This window comes from Notamacropus eugenii, chromosome 7, assembly GCF_028372415.1.
Source record: "Notamacropus eugenii isolate mMacEug1 chromosome 7, mMacEug1.pri_v2, whole genome shotgun sequence".
Taxonomy (NCBI): domain Eukaryota; kingdom Metazoa; phylum Chordata; class Mammalia; order Diprotodontia; family Macropodidae; genus Notamacropus; species Notamacropus eugenii.
In genome coordinates, this window is record NC_092878.1 from 43,495,570 (window position 1) to 43,515,459 (window position 19,890).

Here is a 19,890-nt window from a genome sequence, read left to right on the forward strand (position 1 = left end):
AGTTTTGGCAAACAGAATAGAAACCCTCAAGACATTTCCTTTTTGGAAGGAGACAAAGATCACCAGACCTCAAAGCTCAAAGGATCCAAGACCAGATATTCTCTCTCTTAGATTTTTCCTCTTGCCACAGAAAAGCTTGTGTTGGGAGAACATTGGGTATCATTTTTTCCATCTCCCCATCATATATTCTACCTTCAAGTATGACAAGGCCAAGCTAACTATGAAGTGCTTTATTCCTCCCATAACATAGACTGTCATCCCAAGAAAACCCTCTTTACTTGTTCAGGAGCAGACAAAAGTAAACAGATCTCTTCCTCGATGACTTTCTTAAGCATCTTGGTGGAATTATTTAAATCATTTTTCCACATCAATGAAATATGCTATTTATTTGCCATTCCACCTGAAGTTCCAACTTGGACTTTGTTTTCCCGGATGCTACAAACTGAATTCTTGAGCATTTGACCAAAGGGAAAAGAAAACAAGTTCTCAGAATGAGCTCTCTGTCCAAAAAAGTTTTGTTTTGCTTGTTTAAGAAGAATGTCCATTTCTAAATCTTAACATAAGTGTACCTCGTGGGATGTTTCATGTAAATAAACTAAAGTTTAGTTAAGGGATTATTTGTATCAATTACTTATTGAAATTTCAAGGCCTTTTAGAAATAAGTTCAAATATAATTAAGTGATTCTCTATATCAACTAATTATTGAAATTTCAAGGTCTTCTAGAAATTAGAATAGAGCGAATTAATATCCCCTAGAAATATTATGGCATTTTTGAAGTTAAACAAGTCCTAAATGATCCAACAATGAGTTAGTAAGTACCTATATGTACCATATGATGACTGTTTTAAATTCTAAGTATACAAAGATTCAAAAAAGCAAAAGAAAACAACGATTTCTTGGTTTTAAGAAATGTTCGTTTTAATGCGGAGATACAGCACGTAAACATGTACATGTATATCAGTTTTAGTGTTTGTTTATTTTATTAATTTTTTGTTTTTGTAATCACAGCACCCTGCAAAGTATTTGGAATATAATAGGCACTTAGTAAATGCTTGTTGAATGAGTAAATGAATACATGTATAATTATGTCAAGAGATTAAAAAGTATTATTAATTAGAAAGGAATCAAGAAAAGCTTCCTATAGGAGGGCATGTCAGCATAGAAAATATCCTTTATTTTAAACTGTTTTATTGGAATCCAACATTGATCATAAAATATGGCTGCCTAATACGTATATGGTAGAAGGCATTTGAAGTTTTAGATTCTGGTATTCACTAGAATTTTAAAATAATTTAAGCCCTGTTGTGTACCACAGCCCTTCCAAATCAAAGATGCTTTTTTGTGAATTAGTTCTTCCTCTTGCTGTAGATCATGACAAATCAGCAATTCTCCTTCACCAACTATAATAATTTAATCCTGGTGATGGCCACACAGATCCCTAGTGCTCTTTGAAATTTCATGATGCAATTCAAATACTCATTTTGGATTTCAGTGCAACTGAAAACTGAACTTAGAAAACGAATTCATTTCCTGTGGCAGCACATTATGTGTTATAGGAAATATTTAATAAAATAACTAAAGCATTCTGGTTACTCTAAAAGAAAGGTTCCAGGGTCCATGACCTTAAAAAATTGTGACTAGATACGAATATAATTAGTTGCCTTTGCAATTCTACTTTAAAAATATTTTATAGTTTGTTTTTTTTTTTTCCTAGGCAAAGGTCCATGGGTTTCACTGGGTTACTAAAGAGAGTTCATGTTACCAAAAAAAAAAAAAAAATTAAGAGCCCCTGTGGTCTAAAAAGATACAATTCAGGAAAAGAAAAGATGTGCAATTTAGTAACACTTTCATTCTGAAATGAATCACTGCACAAACTGATTTATCTAGCTCCTTAGCCCTGTATGCTCATGAAGACAGATACTTTTAGCAGATTTGGCTACAAAGAGTGTAGCCATCTTAGATTTGTGTTAGCTGATGGTTGTTCAGAATACAATGGAGGAGAATCAGAACCATTCATATAACTTTCAGACCACTGTGTACACAGTTTTGATGCCTTCAAACAAAACGACTCTCAGTCTTAATGGGATAGCAATGTATTTTAGAGGGAAAAAGAAAGAAAATTAGGAAAATGGAATGAGAAATGAAGCTAGTTTAGAAACAATAATAAGTCTAACTCATCAGTGAATACAGACTCAATTCAATTTCTGGTTTCTGCTGTCAATATCATTTTAGGACTTCTTTTTTGAGAAAATTGGCTAGAGTAGAAAGAAATAATCACAAAATAAAACCTATTCTCAAATCAAGAATGATTCTTAAGCAGAGGTGGCAAAATTCTCCACTTTCATTTTCACAAAAGCCCATTTGAATATAATATGATGATTATAATTTCACACACTGCAAACACAAAAATACTGTTATATTTTTGCTAATATTTCTCTTCAGACATTCCAAAGTAAGTATGCAATTTCCTGAAGTGACAATTTTTTGTTGTTGAAAATGCTTTTCCTTACCTATTCAATTTGCATAAATCTTGTAATGAACTATAATAATCATTGAAAATACTAATGTTTAAGGGGGTAGAGAGAACTTGCTCCTACAGATGGTATTTGTACTGATGGTTTACTTATCTTTCAGGTGCTAAAGAAAAGTCACATGTTATGCTAAGGAAATATGAAATATAAATAGACCACTTTAAAATCAAAGTATAGATTCAACCTTGGAAACATCTTATATTTATATGTATTTATATGTATATGCACTGTTGCATATATTATATATACATATATGTATGTGTATATGCACATAAATGTGTATTCATATATGTATATACATGTAAAATTATTCTATACATACTTCTATTTATCAGTTCTTTTTCAGGATGCAGATGATGTCTTTCTTCATATGTCCTTTATATATATATATGGGTATATATATATATATATATATATATACGCATATATATATACTTCATTTGGGTATTTAAAACAGACAAAATAACATCACTCAAAGTCATTCTTAAAACAATATTGCCATTACTGCATACAATGTTCTCTTGGTTCCTCTAAATTCATTCTTCATTATTTCATATAAATTATTCCAGTTTTTCTCAGATCATTAGGCTCATCATTTCTTATAGCACTTGTAGTATTATGTCACAATAATACACCACAACTTGTTCAGCCAGTCCCCAATTTATGGGAATCCCTGCAATTTCCAATTCTTTGTCATCACAAAGAGTGCTTCTATAAATATATTAGAACATATACATTCGTTCCCTTTTTTCCATCTTTGGAAACAGACCTAGTAGTGATATTGCTGAATCAAAGTACATGAGATATATAATAACTCTTTGGGCATAATTCCAGATGGCTCTCCAAAATTGCTGAATCAGTTCACAATTCCACTAACAATGAATTAGTGTTCCAATTTTTCCACATCCCTTTTAACATATATCAATTTCCCCTTTGATTACTTTAGGAAATCTGATATATATATATATATATATATATATATATATATATATATATATATATATATATATATATATATATATATATATATATATATATATAAAATAATTTCTCAAAGTTGTTTTAATTTGCATTTCTCTAATCAATAATGATTTAGAGCACTTTTTCATATGACTATAAGCTATTTTTATTTCTTCATTGGAAAGCCACCTGTTCATATCAACTGACCATTTATCAATTGGAGAATGACTTGTGCTTTTAAAAATTTGACAAAAATCTTTATATATTTGAGATATGAGACCTTTAACTGAGAAACTGTCTATATTTTTCCTCAGGTTTTCTGCTTTCCCTCTGATCTTGGCTACGTTTGTTTTATTTGTACAAAACCTTTTTAATTTGGTGTAACCAAAATCATCTATCTTGCATCTCATTTTGTTCTCTGTCTCTTGTTTATTCATAAATTATTCACCTATCCTTAAGTCTGATAAGTAATATGTTCCATAGTTTTCAAATTTTCTTTTAATATCTCTCTTTATGTCTAGGTCATATACCCATTTTGACCTTGTCTTGGTAAATAGTATAAGATATTGGCCTATGCCCAATTTCTGCCATACTGTCTTTCAGTTTCCCCAACAACTTTTAACAAATAATGAATTCTTATTCCAAAACCTTGTCTTTAAATTTTTCAAATACAAAGATCCTTTTTTTGCTGCTTAAATTGTATGCCTAATCTGTTCCATTGAACTACCTATTTCTTAGCCATTGCAAGAGAGTTTTGATAACTACTGCCTTATAATGTAGGTTTCTGCTATACCTCCTTCCTTGACATTTGTCGTTAGTTCCTTTGATAGTCTTGACTTTTTGTTCTTTCAAATGAATTTTGTTATTATATTTTTTCTAATTCAGTAAAAAAATGGTATTTAATTGGATGTCTCTATCTCTTTCTAAATATAAATCTATGTAGATAATCATGTAGACATCTATCTATCTATACCTTTCTTTGGTATATATATATATATATATACATATATCAGTCTACATCAGACCATCTGTAACCATATCTTTGTTGGTGCTGGTCTAAACTCAGATCATACTGGCTTACAAGAGTGCCTTTTCTCAAATTTTCAGTGGGCATCTATAATTTGGAAATTGTCAAAAGAGATAAATCAGGGTTTGGTTTGCCATTTTGTTCACTGACTAGATTTAGAAAATGATGGGTAGGTTACTAATAATGTATATTAAACCTAAACATGTTGTGCATATTTTATGTGGGAGGTGAGAGATAAGGTTCTTAAACATTTAGCAGTTTACTACTATTTGTCTATATCTATATTTTTGTCGACTATGCTATTTGTCTATATATTGTTTTATTTACATCTCTGTCTCTATCTATACCCCTGTTGAAGATTACATTTATATATCTTTGTTCATTTTTCTATCTCTGACAATCTCAGTAATAACAAAAGTTAGAAGCCTCCCTCCTCTACTAGTTGACTTATTAAAATAGCTGCCATTAAATATTTGAAAAGTTGGGATCAGTGGTTGAAAATTATTAGGAGATAATTTTAAGATCAGCTTAAAGAGAAAGTTGAAAGGGAGGTTGAAAAAATTCTGGTCTTAGATCCAAGAAGACCTGGGTTTAACTCAAACCTCTAGATTCCACCTATGCAATCACAGGAAAAAATCCATTTTAACCTCTATTTCTTCATTTATTAATCTTGCATTTTATCCTCAGACCTTAAAGCAGTGACTGGAACAAAGGAGAATATTAACAAATGTTTATTTATTGACCATTAATGGGGAAAGTGCTAAGAAGTTCTGCAGCAACTGTTTCACAATGTTGTGAGAATTGAATGTGAAATCAAATGATGATGCAAGTTAGTATTATTATTTCTAACAATTGAAGCTGTTCCCTATCCCCCTCCCCCAGAAAAAATGGGCTAATTCTGGATAGAACCTTGTCATTGGAAGTCTTTAAGTAACTAATGAATGGCAAGTTGTTAAAGAAGTGGTAAGAAAAAGTGCTGATTCCCTAATTGACAAATGGTCAAAAGATATGAACAGGCAGTTTTCAGATGAAGAAAATAAATCTATAGTCATGTGAATAAATGCTCTAAATCACTATTTATTAAATAAATTCACATTAACATAACTCTGAGCTACCACCTCACTGTTAAGGTTGGCTAATATGGCAGAAAAGGAAAAATGATAAATATTGGAGATGTGGGAAAACTCGGACATTAATGCACTGTTGGTGGAGTTGTGAACTGATCCAACCATTCAGGAGAACAATTTGGAACTATGCCCAAAGGCAATCAAACTGTGCTTACCCTTTGATCCAGCAATATCACTACTAAGTCTGTATCCTAAAGATATCTTTTAAAAAAACGGACCTACTAGTACAAAAATATTTATAGCAGTTATTTTTGTGGTGCCCAAGAATTGGAAATTGAAAGAATGGCCATCAATTGGGGAATGGCAGAACAAGGTGTGGCATATGAATGCAATGGAATGCTATTATGCTATAAGAAAGGATGAAACTGGGAGATAAGATATACAGGCAAAGAAATATATCTTGCCCTACAGGAAAATAGAAGGAAAGAGGATAAGAAAGGGAGAGGGGAGGTGATAGAAGGGAGGGAATATTAGGGGAAGTGACAATCAATTCACACCATCTTGTGGTGGAGGGAAGGGAGAGATGGGAAGAAAATTTGGAACTCAAATTCTTGTGGAAGTGAATGCTGAAAAATTAAAATAAATTAACTAATATTTAATAAAAAGAAAAAATGAAATGCCAAAACAAAAAGGAAATGAAATGATGAGCAGGCAGATTTCAGAAAATCCTGGAAAGACTTACATGAACTGATTCTGAATGAAATAAGCAGAACTAGGAGAACATTATACACAGTAACAACAACATTGTGTGATCATTAACTATGAGAGATTTAGCTCTTCTCAGCATTATAATGATCCTAGACAATCCCAAAAACTTCATGATGGAAAATGCTAGCCACTTCCAGTGAAAGAACTACAGAGTCTGAAAGTAGATTGAATCATACTGTTTTCAATTTTGTTGTTTTTTTCTTTCTCATGGTTTTCCCCTTTTGTTCTGATTCTTCTTTCATAGCATGTCTAACGTGGAAGTATGTTTAATATGACTGTACATGTATAACCTGCATTAGACTGCTTGCTGTGTTAGGGAGTGGGGAAGAAAGAAAGTGATGGAGAAAAATTTGGAACACAAAATATTACAAAAATGAATGTTGAAAACTATCTTTTCATGTAATTGGGCAGAAATGCTATTAAATTTTAAAAGAAAAAGAAAGGACGAGCAAGATATTTTCAGAAAAACCTTTCACATGAACTGATGCAAAATGAAATTAACAGAACCAGGAGAACATTCTGCATAACAACAGCTGTATTACACAATGATCAGCTGTGAATGACTCAGCCAGGGGTTAATAAATCCTTAATAAAAGCATTTGTTTTGCAAAACTTGGACTCAGCCAAAAGGCCTCATCCAAGGACCTAGGAGGCCACATGTGGCCTCAGACCACAGGTCCGCCACCCCTGGATTTAGTTATTAAGAGACATGTTTCAAAGTTGGGAGTTTCAAGACAGTTTCCAAAACTGTTGATGGAAAATTCTATGCAGCTCTAGAGACAGATTGTAGAGCCTGAAAGCAGATTGAAGCATACAGTTTTTCCTTTATTTTTCTTGTGCTTTTTTAATCTGTGTTTTCTTTTGCAACATGGCTAATATGGAAATCTGTTTTCCATGACTTCACATGCATAATCGTTATTAAGTTCATTGACTTCTCAAGGCAGGAGACAAAGGAGGGGGGCAGTGAAATTGGAACTCAAAAATTTCAAAAAATGAATGTTATTTTTTTACATGTAATTGAAAAAAAACTAAATTTAAAGAAGGAAAAAGTATTGAAGAAGTCATACATTCATGACTTGGTAGTGGCATTCATGACTTGGTAGTGGTCCAGAGACCTTTTTCTTTGTCATTATGCAATTCTTAAACCATTCTTCTTTATAATGGAAAGTGGTAGCTCTAGGGTTGTTCCTGAGTTGTTATTCCATCCTTGTCTATAATCTCTACCATGAACAACCAGTTTGCCTCATCATCTCAGAGAAGTCTGAGATTTTCCTCTTGTCTGAGGGACAAAATTAGGCATTCTCATTGAAGTGAACAGTGTTTATCCTAATGTTTTCTGGCTTAAAAATCAATAAGGAGTTCTAAGAGAGAAGATGATTGAGTACCACTTGGCATTCTAGCAGCTGACTAACCTTGTAACATGCACATGGTTGTGGTCAAATAGATCTATTGAAAGCCTTGAGGCTCCTCATGTGGATAGTTCACCAAGGATAGTTCAAGGATTTGGGAAAACCAATTACATGGTACAACTTGACTTTTTTTCATTATTCTGTCTTTCAATGCCTGCACTCTCCTTCTCCTCTCCCCATGTCTTGCATATTTTCTCTTTCTATAATTCTGCATCTTTCAATCATTCTTCTTCCTCTTTAGATCCATTCAAAGAGCACACTAAGTGAATGTAAGAACCTAAATTAGAAGAAAATTATTTTCAAAATTATTTCTCAATTTTCTGAGAATTCATTATGCCATTTCAATGAGAAAGTACTTATCAGATGGAAGAGAGATTTTGTTTTGATTCCCCTTCAGTGTGGTGTCTAACACAAAATAACATCAAGGAACATAGGCATCATTTTCATTCTTATTTCAAAATGCTTTGATTTGACTTCATGGGGAAAATGATGAACTTTTATCCTGATTCATTCTCCTTCTGACATTTGAAAATTGGCACAAAATTACAGGCTTTATGCTTTCTTGTTCTTTCTGATTGAAAGCTTCAGGTTGAAAATACCTTTTCCATTGCTTTTCTTAGTTTATTGTTCATAGAAGCATTATTAAATCATTATATCTAATTATGAAATTAATTGTTGTTAATGATTTTTCTTTGAAACTACTAAATACATTGTAGATAAATACATAATTAATTGATAGCAAGAAATCTCTCTTTAAAAGAAATAATGATGTTGGAGCAGATTTCTGATTGGAAAGGAAAATACATTTGAATCATGAACCATTACAGACTGATAGTAGGTAAGAAGGATATAATTTAGACTCAGTCTACAGAGTGGATTGACAAACAAGTAAATAAAAAGAAGGAAAAAATCTCATTATTTCTAACTTTTCAACACTTTTGTATCCTAGTGACTAAGAAGCTGGAATATTAAAAGTAATAGCAAACATTTGAAAAGATGATAAGGCCTCATTTAGAAACAAATGCACAGAGAGAAAGAAAAAGCAATGTCCAAGAGAAAGACCACAAATTCCAAAGACGATTGAAGTCTCTTAAATTTTCTATCAGGCCCATTACTTTGCTGGAAGGATCCACTTTTGCTCTTTCTCCTTTGTTCATAGTCTGTTTTAAGAGTTTCTGCAATTATCTCTTCCTTGAGTTCATGAAATGCAGATAAATGCTTTAATGAAAATCAGAAAATTCCCAGTCATAGGATCATACGACTTTAGATAAAGGAAGGACCTTAAAGATTTCTAGTTCGACCTTTTTCATTTATAGATGAAGAAATTGAGATTGTCAAGGGAAACAAAAATCACTACCAGTCACCATTAAGAATCAGAGATAGTTGTTTGATACTGTATTCTAGGGGTATAGGATGACATAGAGAATTATTTAAAAATCTGGATTTGAATCCAAACTTTGATATGTTTTACCTGCTTCACCTAAAGCAAATCATTTAACATTTCCAGGTCTCCATTTGGGGCCTCATGGATTAAATGAAGTAGTTGAACTAGATGAACCTCAAGGTCGCTTCTGGGTAGTTAGGTGACTCAGTGGGTAGGATATGGGGCATGGAGTCAGAAAGACTCATCTTCTTGAGTTTGAATTTGACCTCAGACACTTACTAGCTGTGCAACTCAAAGTACGTCTCTTGACCACAGTTTCTTTATTTGAAAAATGATCTGGAGAAGGAAACAGCAAAACAGTCAAGTTTCTTTGCCAAAAAAATGGCAAATGGGGCCAGAAAGAGTAGATGTCTGAACAACAACAAAGGTCTCTTCTAGTTCTAACACCTGAACCAAAGGTTGGACTGTTTTACCTGCAGGACCATACCTTTCATTGTAAAAGTAATCCTGAAGATTTTTCAGATACTGCATGTGTCTTTTTTCTGGTATATGAGACATTTTTTTCTGAAAGAGCTTTGCAAAATTTAAGAAAAAATAAAAATAAGGTCAAGAAAGCAGTAGAATTTTTTTTATTAATAACTAAAACTTGAGGGAAAATGTATAAAATGAAAGCAAATAACCATGTGTCATGATAAAAGAAATGGTGAGGAATGCCTGTCTTCAAGGACCTTACAATTTGAAGATATACCTTCACTATTCTCAAGTATGATATAAGGTAGAATGTGATACATGTGAAGGAGAGATCCAAGTTAGGCCTTGAATGAGGAAAGGATATCAGAAGGGCAAACAAGGAAATATTGTGTTGTAGGCATGAACTGAGGAAGAGAGGGTAGGAAAAGACCAAGAAACAGGAAAGAAGAATTTGGTTGAGGAGTAAAGTGAGTGAAAAAGGAGAGGTACATAATAAGTTTGCAAAAATAGGTTACAGCCCAGATAGCACAGGACTTTATCACCTGACTAACAAGTTTACAGGTTGTCCTGTTTTTCATAGGGAGTCATAAAAGAATTTTGAGCAAAAGACTGATATCCTTAGAACTAAGTATCACCATATTATTTTTCTGTGTTCACAAAGGATTGGGAACAACAGCCAGGTAAGGCAGTATGAATTTAGTTGAAAAAGAGAGTGAGGAAGGTGATTGGTGGAAGTGTTAATGGTATAGTAAATAAGGAGGAGGGAAGCAGTGTTACAGAAACTGAATCCAAAGCACTTAAAGTGATAAGGCAGCATTCAATAAAAGAAAGGGAGTATAGTTCTCACTGAGATGTCATGCCTGGATGACTGGGGAGAGAGTGGTGACATGAAAAGAAATAGGAACGTTTGCAGGAGAGGCAGGTTTGGGGGATAAGGCAGTGAGGTCAACTTTTGAACATGTTAAGTTTTGTGTGCTTACATGACAATCAATGACTGATGTATTAAAGGTTAGGAAGTTATTCTATGTATTATACTATTTAAACCTGAAAGCAAACAAGAGATATGGATGCTATTTTTACCCTCATTTTATTAATGAAACTGACAAGTTAAGTGACTTGTCCCACTAGAAATTGTTTGACAAAGGAATTGAACTCAGATGCTCCTGACTCCAAAGCCAACATGCTATCAGTTATGCCCCCTAGTTGTTTATAGGACTGAACACTGGGGCAAAAATTTTGGAGTCATCTACTTAGAGATGACATTCAAATTTAGAGAGACAATGAAATAATTATCCATTGGATTTTTTAACTGAAATATTTCACACACACACACACACACACACACACACACACATACTTAATAGTATTTTATTTCCCGAGATAGCAAGAAATTTGAGATAGGTTATATACATGCACAACTATGTGAAACATATTTCCACATTAGCTGCATTATGAAAGAAACTCAGAACACAAGGAAAAAACCATGAGAAAGAAAAAAAACAAAAATAAAAAAGTGAAAATACTATGCTTCAATCTGCATTCAGACTCCATAGTTCTTTCTCTGGATATGGACAGCATTTTCCATCATGAGTCTTTTGAAATTTTCTTCATCCATTGGATTTAATAGATTATTTTACTTTGCTTTTTTTTAAAATGTAAAATGGTTACTTACAAATCTATCTTTTTCATTTAATATTATTTTTTCCCAGTTATATGTAGTTTTCAACATTCTTTTTTATAAGATTTTGAGTTCCATTTTTTTCTCCTTCCTTTAATCCCCTCCTTCATCCTCAAGACAGCAAACAATCTGCTATAGGTTATACATACGCAATCATGTTAAACATAAACATCTATCTTTTTTAATTAGAACCCTTTTGCCAATTTCCTTTTGTGAAATTTTGCTTGTTAATTCAGACTACTCAAGAAAAATGATCAGATTTCATCATCATGCTACTGAAATAATGTCAATTTACTTATAATTTTTCAGAACTTTATGGAATAGCATATATTATCACAAACATATATACACAATCACACATATCTGCGTAAATATGTGTGCAAATGCATTGTGTTATACATGAATAATGCACATTTATACATAATATATCATTATGTATACTTATTCACATAGAGAGCTAAGGGGTAAATAGATAAGAATTAGAGACTTAATTTGCCACTTATGTGATTGGTCCTGAGTAAGTTTCCTAACTTAGTTTTCTAAATTGGATCCTTATTCTTAAAACCTATACATTATCTTCTTTATTAGTATGATGGAAAGAAAAGAATACCAGGAGATAATAGAACATATGCATATTATCATTGTTTCTTTAGAATTAAAGTCAATGAAACACAGTAAAAAATAGTAAGGGCTTCCACATCTAAGACTTTGTCATTGGTTCTGAGAATGCAAAGATTAAGAACTATTTGTAGAAGAATGTGAAAAAGATCCTCAGAAAATGACAGGAAAACTTTAGATGAGCTGAATTATTCTGGGAGAAAACAAGGAAAGCTTTGTAGAATAGCATTTGGACTAAAATTCTCGAAAGATTTCTATGAGCAGAGATGAGTAAGCAGGATATTCTGGGCATGGAAGACAACGTGTGCAAATGCATGGTGTCAGGAAGTGCTGAACAAGATTGGGGAACAGGTAGTAATCTTACAATCCAGTGAATTACCTTTGGTTTTATTAATGTAACAACCTTTCCACTCTTTCTCAGCAATCCAATCACATGACAAAATAGGTGAAACTTCTTGGTCTGCCACCGGCTCATAAATTCAAAGTGATGTTGAACCAGGACATAAATCTTACTGGATCCTTCCTGGAGCTCTTTAAAATCCATTTATGTCTAATGACCTACACAGAGGACACTGTTAAACAAAACTTTCTACTGAAATTTTAATCTAGTTACCAGATGCAGCCATCTACATCATTTGGACTTCTAATGCTTTTAAATACCTGTCAGAAATTCAATTAAACTAAGTTGAAAACCTAGTATGTGCAAAAAACAGATAGAGTAAGTAAACATTAGTAATAAGAACCATAGCGTCTTCAGAATGGTACAAAGTACTCTTAATATTGAATGAAGCTGCGTTTCCAAAAGATAAGGTTGTATGACTGGGGTAAGGGAAGAAACCTTTAGCCTACGCAAAAATGGAAGCTTGAACAAAGCATGAAAATGGGAACATGGGGCATGTTTCCAAGGGAACACCAAATGATCCATTTTGATTAAAATTGTGAATATATGAAAAGAAACAAGAAGAAAGAAAATTTGGCAAAACTGAGGTTTGGACTTGGAATATTTTATTCTCTATCGTGTTCTGTTGGTTTGTTTTTTGTTTTTTTTTAAAGGTTCACTAAATCATAGACTAAGGGTTGAAAGAGACCTTGGGGATCTTTTAGTCCATTGTTTTAAAATTTATTGGAAAGAAATGGAAAGCAAGAAAGTTTAAATGACATGTCTGTCACACAGGCAGCAAGTGGAAGAACAGGGATTTAAACGCAGTTTTTCCCTTATGGTCACCTTCCACTACAGCAGTTTTAAAAATATAGTAATAATATTTTTATTTTTTTCTTCACATAACTATTTCTGAGATGCCATTACATATATTTTAAATTTATCTTTTCTTTTCATTTTATATTCCTTTCTAAATGTACTCCCCTTTTCTACCAAAAACTCCATTACTGTCTTTAATTTAAAAATCAAACTAATAAGCATATATTTTTTTCTCTTCCTCAAGCTGGCAATTACAAAACTCTTGTAACAAGTGAAATAAGTTCCTACATTGATCATGTCCAAAAATGTATATATATATGTATATATATATATACATATATATATATGTATATATATATATATATATATATATATATATATATATATATATATATATATATATATATATATATATATATATATATATATATATATATCCTTCTGTGTTTTGAGTAACACTTCTAGTAGAAAATGGATTAGAGATACTATCCAAGTTTTCTTAAAATCTTGTTTGGTCATTGCCTTGATCAAAGTTCTCAGGTCTTTCCAAGGTGTTTTTCTTTTCAATGTTGTTAAATTGTTCTCCTGAATCTGTTCTTTTCACTGTCTATCAATTCATGTTGATGAGTTGAATCCTTCTGAGGATTCTCCAAAATATCTCCTTTTTCCATTTAAAACATGGCACTATTCCATTACATTAACATGCCACACTTTGCTTGATCATTCCCCAAGTGCCAGGCACCCTCACAGTTTCCAGTTCTTTACCACACAATAAGATCTTCTTTAAATATTTTTATAGTATTGTTACTTTTACTGTTTTCTTTGATATTTGAGTAAAGTCCTGAGTGGAATTATAAGCTTTTATAAGATTTTAAGAGAGAGGGAAAATAGTGAGCAAAAAAAGTTGTTGACCAACATATTGGCTATGTCTAACAGGATGTGCAGTATTCAAAACTTTAGTCACCTACTACTACAATGAAGGGAAGGAGACTCAATTTTGACATCTGAGATCAAACCTGTTGAGACTCCAACAATTTCAGTTTTGTGTGAAAAAACATCATTGGGTTCTATTTATGTTTTGTTTTTCCTAAAAGTAAAAAAAAAAAATTAAAGGTAAGACACATCCAGTTCTTGAAGTTTTCACTTACATTTAGGTAAACTATTCTTGCTATGAGTCATAATTTAAATATTTTGGTAGATTTTTAAGTTAATATCTAGAAGAGATGTTAGTCTGACAGACTGAGTCAATTACTCCATATTGCAAGAATACAAAACTTCACCTTAAAATATTCATCACTTCAAGTTTTCAAAAAATTATTTTGCTCTTTCAGAATTATTGCTGATGTTTTGGTGGACTTTAATCACATAAAATCACGTGACTCACTGTGCTTTACCTTAGTGGAAGGTGGGAGAAGTCTGGGTAATAAATGTTTGAAATCGGCATGTGGGAATATAGCACAGGGTTTGGAAAATGACTGATCAGTTGCAATACTAAACACAATATGAGACTGGCACAGGTGTACATCAGGGGTCCGTAAGAATGAGTGGAATTTTGAGCCTAGGATTCCTTTTCTAGTGTGTGTGTGTGTGTGTGTGTGTGTGTGTGTGTGTAACTAGAGTAGAAAAGAAAGATTCATTCTGGGAGACAGCAGAAAGGTGCACAGTCAACAAACTGAGTTGAAATTAGAGCGCTAGGATACTGTTATCTCCAATAAAAATAATAATAATTATTATTTTATTTTATTTAGCACTTTAGTGTTGTTAACTCTCTACACATACTATCTTATTTAATACTAAATACAAACTTGTCTGCTCAGTACTAGTAGCTTTGCCACTGCACAGGCTGAGCAGTTAAATAACTGATCCAGGGTAACAGCACTGGTAAATATCTGAAGCAGAGTTTGAACTCAGATCTTTGGGGTAACAGGTCTAGTACTCTATTCACTACCATATCTAACACAGCACCACTTCCTTAGCTGGAAGAAGTACTCTGCTTAGCCTTTGAACTGGTCTAACAACCTGAGGAAGCCTTGCTTTTGTTAGAGAAGTATTATCATCTTCCTGGACTCAGAAATCCTCTGAGATATAGGTGATGGTACCTTCTCTGGATGGGTAAGAAAGGAGCTATGGAAAAAGCGAGGATCCAATGCCCTCTGTGTCCTCAAAATTGTCTGTTTCGTCGCTTGCAGTCCTGGCTAAGAGGAATTGACATGACTCTTAGACCAGAGCTCTGGCATACCTAGCTAGAGATGCAAAGAAAGATACTAGAAGTTTCCAAATGTGGAAGGAAAACATCAGCAAAACATAAACAATTCAAAATTACCATTCAAGGCTGAAGGTAAAGGTTTTATGTATTATAAAACATTTTATTTCACATACTGAAAAGAAGAGGGAATATTTGCTTGGGATTGGTCCACTAGCCCTTTTTTTCTACTTAGCATTTCAGGCTTTCTTATTGGTTCATAAATCTTGATGGCACTAGTAAGTGTTCATGCCATCTTTTCATTAGCTGCACCATATCTGCAGCAGGGCCATCCATCAGAACTAGAGGATAACTGCGCAGTTATACATTTAAACATCCGTGCGAAGCCAGGAAAGTAAAACACAAATAAATATCTGATGCCTAGGTTATATCGAGGCCCTTACATCAATGCAGGCTTTTAGAAGGAAACAGTTTATAATAATAATTCTAGTTTCCAATCAATGGGGAAAAAAATCCTATCTACCACACTTGCTTATGGATATGAATTGTAAATCTGACTTTTACATTAAGGCTGCAGTGAACTGATGCTCTCTAAAGATGAACCTCTGTAATTCATTTCTTGGACCAGTCATAAAATCCTATATAACTTGACTGAACTTGAAATAACAACCCCTTGGCTGGTTGCCTGTTTTCAAAAGTTTGATGATGTATAGTGCTTTCTGAGTCTGATGGCCCTCTTAGTTCAGTAATTCTGGCTTTATATTTAACTAATAATAACTCTGAGAAATTGCTAGAAAACGTGCTTTCAAAACCAATATGAAGTAAATAGATGCAGGGTTTTTTTTTTTTTTCCGAGTCTCCTTGGGCATTTTCAGTCACGATCTATCAAAAGCCCATCAATGCTTCTACATATCATGCTGATTAGTCCACAAATGGCAAGTCTTTCTCGCCTCTCTTCTTTTATTAATGACCATTCACTAACTTAATTTAAATATATTAACTCTTTTATATTCTTCTGCTGGTGGAATCTCTAGACAGATAGAAAAATCAATGGTTACCTCTCTATCTCTCTACATTGTCATCTAACCTGGACCTGTGATTTCTTTTCAATAGGTAGAAATGTCCTGTGAGGGGATGCCCCCTATCATTACAGGTCATCACATGCTCTGCTTCTTATAGACTAAGAGAGGCTACACATATATGAGATGTAACCTGAAGTAGTGGATAGAGAGCCTGCCTTGGAATTAGGAAGACCTGGGCTCAAATTCCTCTATGGTACCTACTGGTTATTTGACTCTGGACAAGTCCATTGATTTCCCAATGAGCCAAGGAGATATGTATACCTTTAAGTTGCAGAGATCTTCATTCATAGAGTTAAGTTGCTACCAGAATTATCTTATGTTTGTTGTACCCTTCCAGGTTTATACTCTTAACTACTGCTACCACTTTAGATAAGGTACCTAGAGAGAAAAGTCAGTTAGGAATAAACTGGATCTGTTGGGACTTCTGAAAATATAGCTCCTGAGCCTTCACAATCAATAATCAGAATCATTTTAACTGTGTTAGATTTTACAAATGAGATTTCCTGAGAAAGTATAGCAATAGGAAGTTTTAAAATACCCCTTGTTTCTATTATTGGGGTCAAACACTCAATGTGTGGGTCTCTGCTTCAACCAAAAAGTATAGAGATAGGTATACATGTAGAGAAGGTATATGTCAAAGGGGAACCTCCCAACACTTAGCCTAGGGAATCCATTTTTTCCCTCCATGGAGTCCACCTGAAATTTCATTTAGGTAGTGTTTTCTGAGGACTCTGAATATCATTGCCTTTCTATGGTCTAGAGCCAGCCCTTAACTATTTAAGAATCACTGCATTAAACTGCTACCAGCTTTGAATGATTTAATTTCCATATCCATCTGTAGGTTATTCTTATCATCAGCCACTATTACTTCAGTGGCCACTGATAGAAACTGCAGTTAATTTTGTTAACAAGTCCAATTGCCAGTGAGATGTCTGATAGCTTTCATAGATATCCTGAATTCACAAAGTCATTGCATGGGTAATTGCATCACTGACTCCTCATTTACCTAATATTAAAGTACAAACACCAAAGAAGGAGAGGCATCATGTTGAACAAGCAGGCAAATGACAGCTTGATGCCATGATCCAGAAGCTCAAAACAGTTCTTTCCTCTCACACAGCAAGAGAGGAAAGAATGAAATCCCATTACAGCCTCTGAAAAATTATCCCTATTGTATGTGATAAACTAAGTCCAGCTCAGAGTCTGCTGAGTCAATGACTCTTCTCATTCTACAGTCAATTAGAAGATATTTTGTCATCACTCAGTACTAGTTCCTCAGTCAAATACATATAGAAATAGATTTCCAATGTTCCATTGGTTGAATAGAACTGGGCAAGGAATAGCTGAGCATCTTTTATTTAACCCAGATTTACCAAGAAGGATAAATCTGAATATTCTCTAAGGATTGCATATTCATAATCCAGTGCCCTCAATACACTTTGACGCAATAAACAGATATTTACACAAATACACACATATTTTGTCTCTCTCTGTAATTCTTTCTGTTTCTGTTTCTCTGCCCCTTTCCCTATCTTTGTCTCTTTTTCTATCTCCATCCTCTATCTCTATCTCTCTGTCTCAGTTTCTATTTCTATGTCTGTCTGTCTGCCTCTCTTGTCTACCTATCTCCCCCAGTCTTCTCACTGTTCTTCCAAATTTAAAATACTTATACTGTAAAGGAATCATAAGCATCTCCTTCAGGTATCATGTCTTTCCGATGGTCTTTGATGGTTTTCAGAAGGCTAGAGAGTTTTTTTCAGTGAGAAAATGACAATTTTTGGTTTTATTTTTCCTTTTGACCTCACTTTCCTTGTGCTTTGCTATGACTGCTTCTGTTTCATTATGGTCTTGAATGCTCTTTTAGATTTTCCAGCTTCCCACACCAGCAGCCTGTGCACTATCTCTTATACTCAAATAAGTATGCTTTTCAATAAGTAAAACTTTTGCACATTTCTTTGTAATAATATCCATTTTTTAAATCACAGAATTAAAAGCAGAACAAAAGAGAGCAATTAAATAAATGTTTATGATCTGAAATCTTCTAGACCCAATTGACAAAAAAAGCTAACTAAATGTGGGAAAACTGACTCAATTCAATGACATCTCATCAATCAGTTTTGAAATAGTCTAGTGTCAGGAGAAGCACACATGCATGAACTTTAAATTAAAATATGAAAATTATTTATTGCTCCGGGTAAGACCTTCACTTCTATATTTCTCGGCATCCTCATTCTTGATGTCTACGGTTTTAACTCAAGTCTTTACTCTCATATTGAAATTTACCTCTTCTCTAAATATAAATCAATTGAAGATATTCTATCCATTTTGATTGATTGATTGACACATCATTTCCATTTTTTGTATTATTTCTTTGCCAGTTTTCAAACAATAGGCCAATGCTTATATCTAAGACAAGATTAATTCTAAAGTACAATTACATGAGTTATTGTGCTAAATGGGACACCTACACAAGACATATAATTATCTTCTACTGATCTTGAAATTTTGTCAAAAATGTTTCAATTAGCATACTTTTACACTTCCTCTCATTCCAGCTCTTGCTGTCTTTATTGCTTTAAATACCTTTTTACTTCTAAATATGTAAAGATTTATAGTTTTATATTAATTCCATTATCCTACTACAAATTTAAATTGAACTTATTTGATAGTAAATGTCAGGAAACTCTACTCTTTGTCATTTTAAAGTTTAAAGAACTTTTCTTTCCTAATTACATAAGACTAATTATTTTTAAAGTGCTTAAATAAGGGCAAAAGCTAGATACCTATTGTAGTGACTTTACAAGCACCTTTTCCTTTCCAAGTTTTAGGTTTTTATAAAGCACTCACTAATTTCTAGTTGCACAGAATTTATATTTCTTGTGAAAAGAGTTTAAGAATTGATCCAGATGTCTATCCATTTCAGAATTATGCTGGATCTTTGCTGTCTACGGTCATGAATGGATCACCATTCTAACATAAAGAATTTTCAAGTTAGTTTCCAAAAAAGTCTTGACAATATTAACATTACTGACTTCAAATTCATACCCATTTCATTTGATTCTCCCACAAATCCTGTGAAGTTGGTAGGCAGGCAGGATGAAAAGAAGAAGGTAATGTGGTACAATTTGGAAAAAAGCAAAACAAAACAGGAATTAAGAGTTGAAGAATATCATCAAGCTCTAGCCTTGCCAGTAACTAGCTCTGAGATCTTGGGTAAATCTTTTATCTTCCCTGGGTCTCTGGCTTATTTGTTTGTTTTTGTTTCTGTTTGATTGTTTGGTTTTTTAAATGAACAATGAGATTACTACATGCTGTAGTCCTGGTTTTAATTGTCTTCCATTATTTTTATTTTACAGGCAAAGAAATAAACACAAAAATAGGTTTAGTAATGTGCTCAGAATGATTCGATGTGACTGGAAATTTAGAGGAAATAATGTTCTTAGTAGCTTCTAGGACAACCAGATGGTACAATGGATAGAGTGCCAGGCCAGGA